Below are 15685 nucleotides of genomic sequence, written 5' to 3'. Positions count from 1 at the left end.
TCTTCACCTGCGGGATCATCTGAAACCAGCCACCCGGACAGCTGATGAAACTGGGGGTTTGCACAACCAAAGAATTTCTGCACAAACTGTCTGAAACCGCCTCGGGGAAGCTCGTCGTCCTCACCAGGGTCTTAACCTGACTGCACTTTGGCGTCGTAACCAACTTCAGAGACGTGTGCTCTTCATGGGCAGATGGCAGATAGCGTGTATGGCGTTGTGTCGGCGAGTGGTTTGCTGATGTCAATGTTGTGAACAGAGTGCCCCATGGTGGAGTTATGGTATGGGCAGGCATAAGCTACGGACAGCGAACACATCATTTTATTGATGGCAATTTCAATGCACAGAGATACCGTGACGAGAACCTAAGGCCCATTGTCGTGCCATTCATCCGCCGCCATAACCTCATGTTTGATAATGCACGGCCCCATGTCAAAAGGTCTGTACACAATTCCTCGAAGCTGAACATTTCCCAGTTCTTCCATGGCTTGCATACTCATCAGACATGTCACCCATTGAGAATTTTTGGGATGCTCTGGATCGACATGTATGACAGTGTGTTCCAGTTCCCGCCAATATCCAGCAACTTCACACAGTCATTGAAGAGGAGTGGGACAACATTCCACAAGCCACAATCAACATATTGAAAATCTATGGCAAGACTTAAAAATGGCTTTCTAGCAATGATCAACAACCAACTTGACAGACCATGAAGAATTTTAAAAGAATAATGTGCAAATATTGTACAATCCTGGTGTGCAACGCTATTAGAGACTAACCCAGAAAGGTAATTCTAACATGTATTGACTCTGTGAATACTTATCTCATTTACATATTTCTGTATCTGATTTTCAATACATTTGCAAACTTTTCTTAACATGTTTTCACTTTGTCATTGTGGAGGGCAGCCTGCCTGCAGAGTGCTATACATTTACCAGAATATTACATCTTCATCCTATCAGGTTTAAGGCTGTGCGATGTTACAGCTGCTTCTCTTTAGACATATAGCCAGTAGTAGGGCGGATTGACCATCTAGCAATATGCATCCAACACATTTGTAGAGTCACAAGCTGGATGTAGTCATTGCGTGCTATGAATGAGACCAAATACTTACTTTTTACTACTTTAATACACAAATGTGATTTTGTCCCAATACTTTTGGTCCCCTAAAATGGGGTGGGCTATGTATAAGAAGTGTGGTAATTTCTAAACAGTTCACCTGATATGGATGAAAATAATCTCAAATTAAAGCTGACAGTCTGCACTTTAACTTTACAGTCATTGTATAATTTCATGTCCTAAATGCTGGAGTACACAGCCAAAACAACCAAATGTATCACTGTCCCAATACTTTTGGACCTCACTGTAGTTAATGTGTTGAGTTTCCACTTCCTTAGGTGTTAAACCCCAAATTCCTGTGATATTACTTAGTGCACATAAATATGTATGTAATTCATCTCTATTGAACAAAAATAAATCTGTAAAGGAGTCCTATTTTGACAGTAAAATAAGAGTAACTATAGTCTAATTGTCAACCCCAAATTCTTGACAATCACTGGATTAGGTTGCAGAAAATCATGCATTCCTGCTTGGACGAGTTAGATGAAATAACGTATTTCTTGAATAGCTCAGTAGTCTATTTATTACATTCTTAAAAAAGCACGATGAATTACTTTGTAAGATGACTACTCATGATTTGGTCAGGGGCCAAGGGAAAATGTTAGTCTGGAGGCCTGTAATAATAATTAACACATAGGGTAGGTGTTGATTCAGGGGAACACATATGACAGACACTCATTTGCAATATAACCTAAGCCGTTATCTTAGCCTTTATAACGTATAAGGCTTAAGCAGGCTGACAGACAGAGAACAAGAAGAAGCACAGAGTGACAGCAGAGAAGATGCTAGACAGATAGACAGCACAACAGTTAGGCAAACCAAATGGCTACAGAAGAGGAAGTTCTAGTGGTGAGTTGTATCTCCAGAGGAACAGTTATAGTGGTGAGTTGTATCTCCAGACAGAGGAACAGTTATAGTGGTGAGTTGTGTCTCCAGACAGAGGAACAGTTATAGTGGTGAGTTGTATCTCCAGACAGAGGAACAGTTATAGTGGTGAGTTGTATCTCCAGACAGAGGAACAGTTATAGTGGTGAGTTGTATCTCCAGACAGAGGAACAGTTATAGTGGTGAGTTGTATCTCCAGAGGAACAGTTATAGTGGTGAGTTGTATCTCCAGACAGAGGAACAGTTATAGTGGTGAGTTGTATCTCCAGAGGAACAGTTATAGTGGTGAGTTGTATCTCCAGACAGAGGAACAGTTATAGTGGTGAGTTGTATCTCCAGAGGAACAGTTATAGTGGTGAGTTGTATCTCCAGACAGAGGCACAGTTATAGTGGTGAGTTGTATCTCCAGAGGAACAGTTATAGTGGTGAGTTGTATCTCCAGACAGAGGAACAGTTATAGTGGTGTGTTGTATCTCCAGAGGAACAGTTATAGTGGTGAGTTGTATCTCCAGACAGAGGAACAGTTATAGTGGTGAGTTGAGTCTCCAGACAGAGGAACAGTTATAGTGGTGAGTTGTATCTCCAGACAGAGGAACAGTTATAGTGGTGAGTTGTATCTCCAGACAGGAACAGTTATAGTGGTGAGTTGTATCTCCAGACAGAGGAACAGTTATAGTGGTGAGTTGTATCTCCAGAGGAACAGTTATAGTGGTGAGTTGTATCTCCAGACAGAGGAACAGTTATAGTGGTGAGTTGTATCTCCAGACAGAGGAACAGTTATAGTGGTGAGTTGTATCTCCAGACAGAGGAACAGTTATAGTGGTGAGTTGTATCTCCAGACAGAGGAACAGTTATAGTGGTGAGTTGTGTCTCCAGACAGAGGAACAGTTATAGTGGTGAATTGTATCTCCAGACAGAGGAACAGTTATAGTGGTGAGTTGTATCTCCAGAGGAACAGTTATAGTGGTGAGTTGTATCTCCAGACAGAGGAACAGTTATAGTGGTGAGTTGTATCTCCAGAGGAACAGTTATAGTGGTGAGTTGTATCTCCAGACAGAGGAACAGTTATAGTGGTGAGTTGTATCTCCAGAGGAACAGTTATAGTGGTGAGTTGTATCTCCAGACAGAGGCACAGTTATAGTGGTGAGTTGTATCTCCAGAGGAACAGTTATAGTGGTGAGTTGTATCTCCAGACAGAGGAACAGTTATAGTGGTGTGTTGTATCTCCAGAGGAACAGTTATAGTGGTGAGTTGTATCTCCAGACAGAGGAACAGTTATAGTGGTGAGTTGAGTCTCCAGACAGAGGAACAGTTATAGTGGTGAGTTGTATCTCCAGACAGAGGAACAGTTATAGTGGTGAGTTGTATCTCCAGACAGGAACAGTTATAGTGGTGAGTTGTATCTCCAGACAGAGGAACAGTTATAGTGGTGAGTTGTATCTCCAGAGGAACAGTTATAGTGGTGAGTTGTATCTCCAGACAGAGGAACAGTTATAGTGGTGAGTTGTATCTCCAGACAGAGGAACAGTTATAGTGGTGAGTTGTATCTCCAGACAGAGGAACAGTTATAGTGGTGAGTTGTATCTCCAGACAGAGGAACAGTTATAGTGGTGAGTTGTGTCTCCAGACAGAGGAACAGTTATAGTGGTGAATTGTATCTCCAGACAGAGGAACAGTTATAGTGGTGAGTTGTATCTCCAGAGGAACAGTTATAGTGGTGAGTTGTATCTCCAGACAGAGGAACAGTTATAGTGGTGAGTTGTATCTCCAGACAGAGGAACAGTTATAGTGGTGAGTTGTATCTCCAGAGGAACAGTTATAGTGGTGAGTTGTATCTCCAGACAGAGGAACAGTTATAGTGGTGAGTTGTATCTCCAGAGGAACAGTTATAGTGGTGAGTTGTATCTCCAGACAGAGGAACAGTTATAGTGGTGAGTTGTATCTCCAGAGGCACAGTTATAGTGGTGAGTTGTATCTCCAGAGGAACAGTTATAGTGGTGAGTTGTATCTCCAGACAGAGGAACAGTTATAGTGGTGTGTTGTATCTCCAGAGGAACAGTTATAGTGGTGAGTTGTATCTCCAGACAGAGGAACAGTTATAGTGGTGAGTTGAGTCTCCAGACAGAGGAACAGTTATAGTGGTGAGTTGTATCTCCAGACAGAGGAACAGTTATAGTGGTGAGTTGTATCTCCAGACAGGAACAGTTATAGTGGTGAGTTGTATCTCCAGACAGAGGAACAGTTATAGTGGTGAGTTGTATCTCCAGACAGAGGAACAGTTATAGTGGTGAGTTGTATCTCCAGACAGAGGAACAGTTATAGTGGTGAGTTGTATCTCCAGACAGAGGAACAGTTATAGTGGTGAGTTGTGTCTCCAGACAGAGGAACAGTTATAGTGGTGAATTGTATCTCCAGACAGAGGAACAGTTATAGTGGTGAGTTGTATCTCCAGACAGAGGAACAGTTATAGTGGTGAGTTGTATCTCCAGACAGAGGAACAGTTATAGTGGTGAGTTGTATCTCCAGACAGAGGAACAGTTATAGTGGTGAGTTGTATCTCCAGAGGAACAGTTATAGTGGTGAATTTTATCTCCTGGGGTGTTTTGACATATTGTATTTGTTTTTGATGTTTTGGCTGCGGATCCAACTTTTTCTGGATCTTTAGACCTCGAACTAAAAGATCCGGAGTTCTCTACTGTATGTTCTCTACTAAACACGCACAGAAAATCCAGAAAAAGTCAGATCTGCAGCCGTGGCATGACCTGGTTAAAAAAGAGGAGGACCATGTCTCAACAGTCACTGGTACGGGAAATGGTTGACAAACACTAATCTGTTGTCAGTGTTGTGTCAGCACTACTGCCTGTGTCTAAGTCGGGTATGTGTGTATGATCTGCCCCTAGCCACCCGAACTGCACCTACAGTATCTGAAATATGAAAGTGATCAATCAGATCGCCAGGTAGCCTTTTGTTCTAGATGAGTCGCTAGTAGATCGCCAGGTAGCCTTTTGTTCTAGATGAGTCGCTAGTAGATCGCCAGGTAGCCTTTTGTTCTAGATGAGTCATTAGTAGATCGCCAGGTAGTCTTTTGTTCTAGCGAAGATGAGTCACTAGTAGATCGCCAGGTAGCCTTTTGTTCTAGTGAAGATGAGTCGCTAGTAGATCGCCAGGTAGCCTTTTGTTCTAGATGAGTCGCAAGTAGATCGCCAGGTAGCCTTTTGATCTAGATGAGTTACTAGTAGATCACCAGGTAGTCTTTTGTTCTAGATGAGTCGCTAGTAGATTGCCAGGTAGCCTTTGTTCTAGATGAGTCGCTAATAGATTGCCAGGTAGCCTTTTGTTCTAGATGAGTCGCTAGTAGATCGCCAGGTAGCCTTTTGTTCTAGATGAGTCACTATTAGATCGCCAGGTAGTCTTTTGTTCTAGTGAAGATGAGTCGCTAGTAGATCGCCAGGTAGTCTTTTGTTCTAGTGAAGATGAGTCACTAGTAGATCGCCAGGTAGTCTTTTGTTCTAGTGAAGATGAGTCACTAGTAGATTTTGCTAAACTGAATTTTCAATGGATGATAAACGTAGGCCAACTCTGTTTTTGCAAAACTGGAGTAAATTTAAAAAAACTTTACTTTTGGTCACTCTGGATGTGCATGCCCACTTTGATAACCAAGGCTGATGACTGGTCAAGAATCAAGACGCGCAACTTTTTGATTCTGAAGCATAGATGACAATTTAAAGAACAACTGGCCAAAAATGTATAGGAAATTATACCACCACAAAAAGGGCACTTTGGAGACTGGAAGGGCAAAGGGGCATGTGCTGCTCTGCACAGGTAGATCCTCATCTGTGCCCATGCCAGAATCAGGTAAATTAATAAAGCATTACTTTAACGGTTAACATCAATGTCAACTTTTGACATCACATTGTTGTATTTAGCTGTAGATTATGTATTTCGGATGTTTTCAGTGTATTTTGATCGCAATGCGGTTCATCACAATGAAAAAATATTAGTACACTAAAATTACAAAAAGTGAATTAGTTAACTCTGACAGTCCTCATTACTACACAAGCAAGCACTACAAGCTGTTACTACAGACCACATGCACAGCCCTGTGTAGAAGCACCACCCCCTTTGTATGCATAGGCAATTCAGCTCAGTGCATAGTCAGTTCCAGCACACACCACCCTGGCATCAGTTCTGTCCTGTTCCATAACGTTCTAAAGTCCCTGTGCCAGTCCAATCTCAAAGCTCTGCAGTCCCACCAGGTTTCAGTATCCCTGGTCATATCTGCACCTGTGGACTTAACATTGTCTATAGCAGGGAAGTATGGGTACTGTAGTCCTGCCATCTCTCTGTATTCCTGGTTGTATCTGCACTCTGGGTATCTGTAGGCGTAGCGTGAGTTGCTGGGCATCAGGGGTTTAAGCAGGTCCCTCAGAGATCTTACTGCTGCCATGATCCTTCAGCTCGGGTCTGCACCCACTCTCAGCAACAGTGACACGTCTCCGGCATACCTGCGTCCGCCTCCCTGGGTAGCCTGGTTGGCTCGGCCACCCCTCTCCCTGGATGTGAGCAGCAGTCAGGGCAGCAGGGCTGTGCAGAGCAGAGTGAGGCTCTGGGTGGGGTGGACGGAGCTGCAAGGAGGGGGGCGCACCCTGACCTAGGCAGGACAATATGTCAGAGACAGAGAGAGAGAGAGGGGAGTCTCAATATTAACCATGGACCTACCCATTGACAGTATAAAATAAATAATTCAAATACTGAGCTATATTGTATGCATTAAAAAAAGGGGAAATTATTTTATACTAATTCAGTTGCTCAGAGAAAGAGATTTTGTTCAACAAGTACATCTAAAAAAGATAGGGGTCAAAATGATTGCCTTCCCTGTTTTCAACACTCTAGCAACCTTCCCTTGTGAGGATGACACTATTGAGCCTGGTGTACGTGGCCAAAGATCTCTATTTTCATGTAATCTGACCATAGCACCGGTTCCAATCCAAGTGCCAATGCCGTTTAGCAAACTCCAGGCGATGCTATGGTCAGATGACATGGAAACGGAGCTCTTTGGCCATGCTCACCAGTGGTGGGTTTAGCATCGAAAAACAGAAGCATAAGCAGAAAAGTACCTCATACTTATTGTAAAATATTGTGGTGCGTTTTCTATATTACAGGGCTATTTTACTTCCACTGGTGCTGTGGCCCTTGTTAAGGTCACCGGCATCATGAACTTTATCCGGTACCAGGACATTTTCTCCTAGTTGCCTCTGCAAGGAGGCTGACACTTGGCCCCAATTGAATCTTCCAGCAAGACAGTAACCCCAAGCACACATCGAAATCCACGAAGAAATGCTTAATTGACCACAAATCAACATTTTGCCATGACCTTCTCAGTCTCTGGACTTGAACCCTATTGAACACCTGTGGTTTGAATTGAAGAGGACAATCCATAAACTCAGTCGAATGATGTCAAGTATAAATAACATTTGCAAAAGAAAATGTAGCATACAATATTGCTCAGTATTTGTATTATTATTTTTTGCTCATCTTTATCAAGGGTGCCAATAATTATGGACCTGCCTGTACATTTTGATACATATACGTATACAATTTCTCTGCATCCATTCCCTATTTTGTAATATCAACAAACAAGTTTGGCCATTGCATCGTCTTTTACTGCTGAGATGGCGGTCATTTTTCCACATTTTGTTACGTTATTTTCACCATAAAAATGCATCTTTATAATAAAAGCATTACATGCATAACTGCATTTGCGGTCACTGTTGATAATGGTGAATTCTGCTAATGGAACATTTGTGCTTATAGCCTATTATCATGTGGACATTGCTGCGCTTATAATGTGAAGAAATAGCCTAATAGTTTATCAACATTTTAAGCTAAAACAGGTTTTGGGATGCTAAAGGTTGTATGAATATGGGATCTATCGCATCCCACAACTATCCCAGACTATGTTTGGAATATGTATTTCTCGCACAGAATAGAATTGGTCGACTTTTGTACTATGGGGGATAGTAGATTGACAGGCTCGTGCTTTTCCTGTTCGTTAGAACTATTCATCTTGTTGGCTGACGAAAAGTAAATGTAGACAGTTCATCCAATATCTTCAATATGCACCTCGGAGTTGCATAAGGACGTGGCCAGTAGCCGATGTTTCGCAGCACTCCGGGCCGCAAAAAGTCTACTTTTTTTAGGGTGCATTACGGCAACAAATGGGATGCTGCCGTGAAATTCGAGGCATTAGTGCTTGTCAAATTGTGAATGAGAGACTATTGGAGTGTGTACAGCCAGCAAAAATCTAAGTAGAGCTCATGCCTGTCACACACATTTTTTTCAAATCATATTTCTAATCTCATCACAATGTATTAAAAATCAAAACATATAGCCCAACATTTGTAGAACATCTAAAGTTACATTAATAACTGTATATTAAGCATTGAGGAGTACCTATTTCTTTATTAACCGCTCAACACAGAATAGCCGCATGTGCGCACTCCCTCAAATCGTTTAGGAGATAATATTTAATTCAGCTTTATTCAATTGTATTCTTCATACTATAAAATAATATAAAATAGTGCCAATTATAAGCAAATATTGTCTGCCAAATGAACTAGTGTAGCCCACAGCCATTTGGTATAGCCACATCAGGACCTAACATAAAGACAACTCAGTATGCTACTCTTTTCTTCTGAAATAGACTACATTTTCTTCATATCATGCTTCTTTCGACCTGTCTAAAACAAATAATGGATTCATTGTGAAGGTGTAGGCTATATTTCATGGATTATTATACTTTTTAAATGGGTTGTAGGTTATGTGTGGAAGCCAGGAGATGCTAAATGTGTTTATGTTAATTATTGGTTAATTACCGTAAGACTGACAGTTCATCACCGGCTGATGAAATTTCGTGACTGCCACAGCCCTACTCAAGGACATTCAGAGACTTGTCCCGAAGCCACTCCTGTTTTCTTGGCTGTTTGCTTAGGATCGTTGTCCTGTTGGAAGGTGAACCTTCGCCCCAGTCTGAGGTCCTGAGCGCTCTTGAGCAGGTTTTAATCAAGGATCTCCTTGTACTTTGCTACCTTCATCTTTGCCTTGATCCTGACTAGTCTCCCAATTCATGCCACTGAAATACATCCCCACAGCATGATGCTGCCACCACCATGCTTCATCGTAGGGATGGTGCCAGGTTTCCTCCAGACATGACACTTGGCATTCAGGCCAAAGAGTTCAATTTTGGTTTCCTCAGACCAGAGAATCTTGTTTCTCATGGTCTGAGAGTCTTTAGGTACCTTTTGGCAAACTCCAAGTGAGCTGTCATGTGCCTTTTACTGAGGATTGGCTTCCGTCTGGCCACTCTACCATAAAGGCTTGATCTCCACCTCCCTGACCAAGGCCTTTCTCCCCCGATTGCTCAGTTTGGCCGGGAGGCCAGCTCTAGGAATTGTCTTGGTGGTTCCAAACTTCTTCCATTTAAGAATGATGGAGGCCACTGTGTTCTTGGGGACCTTCAATGCTACAGAAATGTTTTAGTACCCTTCCCCAGATCTGTTTGTAACGGCGTTCCTCCTCCTCTTCATCCGAAGAGGAGGAGCAGGGATTGAACCAAACTGCAGCGTTGTATTTAGACATAATGAATTTATTTAAGTGTAGACGAAAAACAAGAACTTCACTTGAATACTTACAAAACAACAAAACGAATGTAGACAAACCTGAACATACGAACTTACATATAACACGAAGAACGCACGAACAGGAAAAATGACTACATAAAACGATGAACGAACGAAACAGTCCCGTATGGTGCAAACAAACACAGACACAGGAGACAACCACCCATGACAAACAATGTGACAACACCTACCTTAATATGGTTCTCAATCAGAGGAGATGAAAACCACCTGCCTCTAATTGAGAACCATATTAGGTACCCATTAACCAACATAGAAACAGAAAACATAGACTGCCCACCCAAACTCACGTCCTGACCAACTAACACATACAAAAACTAACAGAAAACAGGTCAGGAACGTGACACTGTTTCTCGACACAATCCTGTCTTGGAGTTCTATGGACAATTTGTTTGATTTCATGACTTGGTTTTTCCTGTGACTTGCACTGTAAACTGTGGGACCTTTCCAAATCATGTCCAAATCATGTCCAATCAATTGAATTTACCACAGCTGGACTCCAATCAAGTTGTAGAAACATCTCAAGGATGATCAATGGAACCAGAATGCACCTGAGCTCAATTTCAAATCTCATAGCAAAGTGTTTTAATATTTATGTAAATAAGGTATTTCTGTTTTTTACTTTTAATAAATGTGCAAAAATGTCTAAACCTATTTTTGGTTTGTCATTATGGGGTATTGTGATGTCATTATGGGGTATTCTGTGTAGGTTGCTGAGGATTTATATTATTTTTTAAATCCATTTTAGAATAAGGCTGTAACATAACAACATTTAGAAAAAGTCAAGGGTCTGAATTCTTTCCGAAGGCACGGTATACTCTGTGTTTATATCAATTAACCAGACAGGTCCTACAGGCTCTAGTTTTGTTGCACCTGGACTATTGCCCAGTTGTGTGGTCATGTGCGGCAAAGAAGGACAGGAAAATTGCAGTTGGTCCAGAACAGAGCAGCACGTATTACACTTAGATGTACACCGAATGTCAACGAAAACATGTCAATCTCTCCTGGCTCAAAGTTGAGGAGAGATTGACTGCATCATTATAGGTCTTTGTGCGAGGTATTGATGTGTCGAAGGTACCCAACTGTCTGTTCAAGCAGTTGACACACAGTTCGGACACTCACCGGTACAAGACATTTACAGTCCCCAGGTTCAGAACAGAGGCTGGGAAATACACAGTATTAAATAGAGCCATGACTACATGGAACTTTCTGCCATCCCAGGTAACTCAATCTAGCAATAAAACCAGATTCAAAAACCGGATAAAGAACACCTTACGGCACAACGGGGACTGTGAGGAGACACGGAGATATATTTTGTATTGCATTTAGCATTGTACTATGCAGTGTACTATGCAGTGTACTATGTAGTGTACTATGCAGTGTGCTATGTAGTGTGCTATGTAGTGTACTATGTAGTGTGCTATGTAGTGTGCTATGTAGTGTGCTATGTAGTGTGCTATGTAGTGTACTATGCAGTGTACTATGCAGTGTGCTATGCAGTGTACTATGCAGTGTGCTATGTAGTGTGCTATGTAGTGTGCTATGCAGTGTACTATGCAGTGTACTATGCAGTGTACTATGCAGTGTACTATGTAGTGTACTATGCAGTGTACTATGCAGTGTACTATGTAGTGTACTATGCAGTGTACTATGCAGTGTACTATGCAGTGTACTATGCAGTGTGCTATGTAGTGTGTTATGTAGTGTACTATGTAGTGTGCTATGTAGTGTATTATGTATAGTATGTATTTTAGTTGTTTTGTTTTCTGTTTGGACCCCAGGAAGAGTAGCCAATTCCTTGGCAGCATCTAATTGGACATCCTAATAAAATACAAAATTCTAAAATACTGTCTGAAATCAGCTTCTCTCCCCTAGTCTGTGTGTGGGCCTATTTCCCCCGCAATTCCAACCCAATCTTCCATATGATGCCACCATACACAAAGACAGCAGACATCATTAAATATCCCCACTGAGCTTCTGTAGATCTGATAGAATAGTGGAACATATTGTTTTTGTTTCATATGCAACAGGAACTTCGCAGTTACTTCAGACAACTACTGTTTGATCTTAGGACTCGTGATTATTAGAACTATTTATCTGACTGTTTTTAGATGTTCTGTTTGTACACTCACTGCTCACGGGGTAGCATTTTCATCTGTTGTAGACAATTACAGCATCTCAGTAAATTGTCCGGCTAATACAGAGTTACAGTCAGGCTTAAAGGGACACAATTGCCACTGAATTACGAGCACACAAAATAAACCTGGGTTGTGTTCAATAGGGAAATAAAAAGTTTTGAAACAACTTACACTGAACAAAAATATAAACGCAACATATAAAGTGTTAGTCCCATGTTTAATGAGCTAAAAAAAAAAAAAAAAAAAAATTATTATTTATATTTTTGTTCAGTGTAATTTCAGGTTGCACCGCCCTGTTTCAAAACTTTATTTCCCTATCGAACCCAACCCAGGTTTCTTTTGTGTGCTCGTAATTCAGAGGCAATTGTGTTCCTTTAATACACATTTAAAAATGTTTACAACCCTGTTAGTGAGCATTTCTCCTTTGCCAAGATAATCCATCCACCTGACAGGTGTGTCATATCAAGAAGCTGATTAAACAGCATGGTCATTACACAGGTGCAGCTTGTGCTGTGGACAATAAAAGGCCAATTTAATTAAGTATACATGACACGCACACTCACACACTTAGTTTGCTTACACACACACACACACCTTACCATCTACATGCTTTTGTTTGGGTTTTGCAAAGTATATGATTTAATGTTTCTTTAAGCCTGCTACTAGTTACTTGAAATGATACATACACTCATTGGCCAGTTTATTAGGTACACCACCTAATAAAGCGCGTGACCTAAGCGACTTTGAGCGTGGTATGATCGTTGGTGGCAGGCGCGCCGATTCCAGTATCTCAGAAACGGCTGGGCTTTTCACGCATGACGGTGTCTAGGTTTTACCGAGAATGGTGAAACAAACAAAAAACATTCAGCCAACAGCAGTCCTGTGGGTGAAAACAGCTTGTTGATGAGAGAATGGCAAGAATCTTGCAAGAGAACAGGCAGACAAATAACGGCTCAGTACAACAGCGTTGTGAAAAACGGCGTCTCAGAACACACAACTCATCGGTCTGTATCACGGATGGGCTACTGCAGCACGCGATCACAGCAGGTTCCACTCCTATCAGCTAAAAACAAGAAGAAGCGGCTCTAGTGGGCACACGACTACAGTAGGTTCCACTCCTATCAGCTAAAAACAAGAAGAAGCAGCTCCAGTGGGCACACGACTACAGTAGGTTCCACTCCTATCAGCTAAAAACAAGAAGAAGCAGCTCCAGTGGGCACACGACTACAGTAGGTTCCACTCCTATCAGCTAAAAACAAGAAGAAGCAGCTCCAGTGGGCACTCGATCACCAACACTGGACAACAGAGGAGTGGAAAACCATTGCCTGGTCAGGATTTGGCGTAAGCAGCATGAGTCCATGGCCTCGTCTTGTCTGGTGTCAACAGTACAGGCTGGTGGTGGAATGGTGTGGGAATTTTTTCCAGGCACACGTTAGGTCCCTTGATACCAATTGAGCAACGTTTCCACACCCCAATAATTCAGGCTGTTCTGGATGGAAAGGGGGGATCTGACTCTACTAGATGGGTGTGCCTAATAAACTGGCCACTGAGTGTATAATCATGCCAAAACATGATTCAAAAATTGAATTCACTGACAGAGAGGTAATGAAACGCAAATAGACATTTACAGTAGCTGGCTAGGCTAGTCAAATTAACAGTGGCTAGCTTTAAAAAAATTGGTTAAATGGTCAACGAAAACAGATATTTAAATGCACTCGAAAACAGATATTTATCTTATTTCAGTCTTTGGAAGCTAGCTACACTACATGACTAAAAGTATGTGAACACCTGTTCGTCGAACATCTCATTCCAAAGTCATGGGCATTAACATGGAGTTGGTCCTCTCTTTGCTGCTATAACAACCTCCACTCTTCTGGGAATGCTTTCCACTAATGTTGGAAAATTGCTGCTATAACAGCCTCCACTCTTCTGGGAATGCTTTCCACTAATGTTGGAACATTGCTGCTATAACAGCCTCCACTCTTCTGGGAAGGCTTTCCACTAGATGTTGGAACATTGCTGCTATAACAGCCTCCACTCTTCTGGGAATGCTTTCCACTAATGTTGGAACATTGCTGCTATAACAGCCTCCACTCTTCTGGGAATGCTTTCCACTAATGTTGGAACATTGCTGCGGGCACTTGCTTCCATTCAGCCACAAGAACATTAGTGAGGTCGGGCACTGATGTTGGGCGATTAGGCCTGGCTCGCAGTTGGCGTTCGAAACCCTCCCAAAGGTTTTCTATGGGATTGAGGTCAAGGCTTTGTCTAGGCCAGTCAAGTTCTTCCACATCGATCTCAACAAAACATTTCTGTATGGACCTCGCTTTGTTCACAGGGGAATTGTCATGCTGAAACAGGAAAGGGCCTTCCCCAGACTGTTGCCACAAAGTTGGAAGCACAGAATCGTCTAGAATGTCATTGTATGCTGTAGCATTATGATGTGCCTTCACTGGAACTAAGGGGCCTGAACCATGAAAAACAGCCCCAGACCATTATTCCTCCTACACCAAACTTTACAGTTGGCACTATGCATTGGGGCAGGTAGCGTTCTCCTGGCATCCGCCAAACCCAGATTCGTCCGTTGGACTGCCAGATGGTGAAGTGTGATTCATCACTCCAGAGAACGCGTTTCCATTGCTCCAGAGTCCAATGGCAGTGAGCTTTACACCACTCCAGCTGATGCTTGGCATTGCTCATGGTGATCTTAGGCTCGTTTGTTGCTGCTTGGCCATGAAAACCTATTTTATGAATCTCCCGACGAACAGTTATTGTGCTGATTTTCTTCCAGAGGCAGTTTGGAACTCGGTAGTAAGTGTTGCAGCTGAGGATTTGTACGTGCTACGCTCTTCAGCACTCAGCGGTCCTGTTCTGTGAGCTTGTGTGGCTTACCTAGACGTTTCCACTTCACAATAACAGCACTTACAGTTGACCCGGGCAGCTCTAGCAGGGCAGAACATTTTTGAACTGACTTGTTGGAAAGGTGGCATCCTATGACAGTGCTATGTTGAAAGTCACTGAGCTCTTCAGTAAGGCCATTTTACTGCCAATGTTCGTCTATGGAGATTTCATGGCTGTGTGCTCGATTTTATACACCTCAGCAACGGGTGTGGCTGAAATAGCCGGATCCACAAATTTGAAGGGGTGTCCACATCCTTTTGTATATATAGTGTATATCTGTTCCTCTTCATTAGACAGCAGCTCACGTTTTCACAAGAGGCTTTGTTTACATCATAGATTCGCCTCCTTTGAATTCCATGCTGTCACAGTTACCAGCCCTTTCAAGCTTAACATCCTTATCATTTATCGCCCTCCAGGTTCCCTTGGAGAGTTCATCAATGAGCTTGACGCCCTGATAAGTTCCTTTCCTGAGGATGGCTCACCTCTCACAGTTCTGGGTGACTTTAACCTCCCCACGTCTACCTTTGACTCATTCCTCTCTGCCTCCTTCTTTCCACTCCTCTCCTCTTTTGACCTCACCCTCTCACCTTCCCCCCCTACTCACAAGGCAGGCAATACGCTTGACCTCATCTTTACTAGATGCTGTTCTTCCACTAATCTCATTGCAACTTCCCTCCAAGTCTCCGACCACTACCTTGTATCCTTTTCCCTCTCGCTCTCATCCAACACTTCCCACACTGCCCCTACTCGGATGGTATCGCGCCGTCCCAACCTTCGCTCTCTCTCCCCCGCTACTCTCTCCTCTTCCATCCTATCATCTCTTCCCTCTGCTCAAACCTTCTCCAACCTATCTCCTGATTCTGCCTCCTCAACCCTCCTCTCCTCCCTTTCTGCATCCTTTGACTCTCTATGTCCCCTATCCTCCAGGCCGGCTCGGTCCTCCCCTCC

At 42.6% G+C, this 15685-nt stretch overlaps 1 pseudogene; it reads right to left on the bottom strand.

Annotated features, from left to right (window-relative positions):
* Positions 1–3837: 3837 nt before the first annotated feature.
* LOC139547290 (divergent protein kinase domain 2B-like) overlaps positions 3838–15685 on the bottom strand; it is a 40184-nt pseudogene continuing 28336 nt past the window's right edge.

The sequence above is a fragment of the Salvelinus alpinus genome, chromosome 20, assembly GCF_045679555.1.
Source record: "Salvelinus alpinus chromosome 20, SLU_Salpinus.1, whole genome shotgun sequence".
In the NCBI taxonomy this organism is placed as follows: Eukaryota; Metazoa; Chordata; class Actinopteri; order Salmoniformes; family Salmonidae; genus Salvelinus; species Salvelinus alpinus.
The sequence above is the reverse complement of the archived record's forward strand: the minus strand, read 5'-3'. Positions and strand labels throughout refer to the sequence as shown.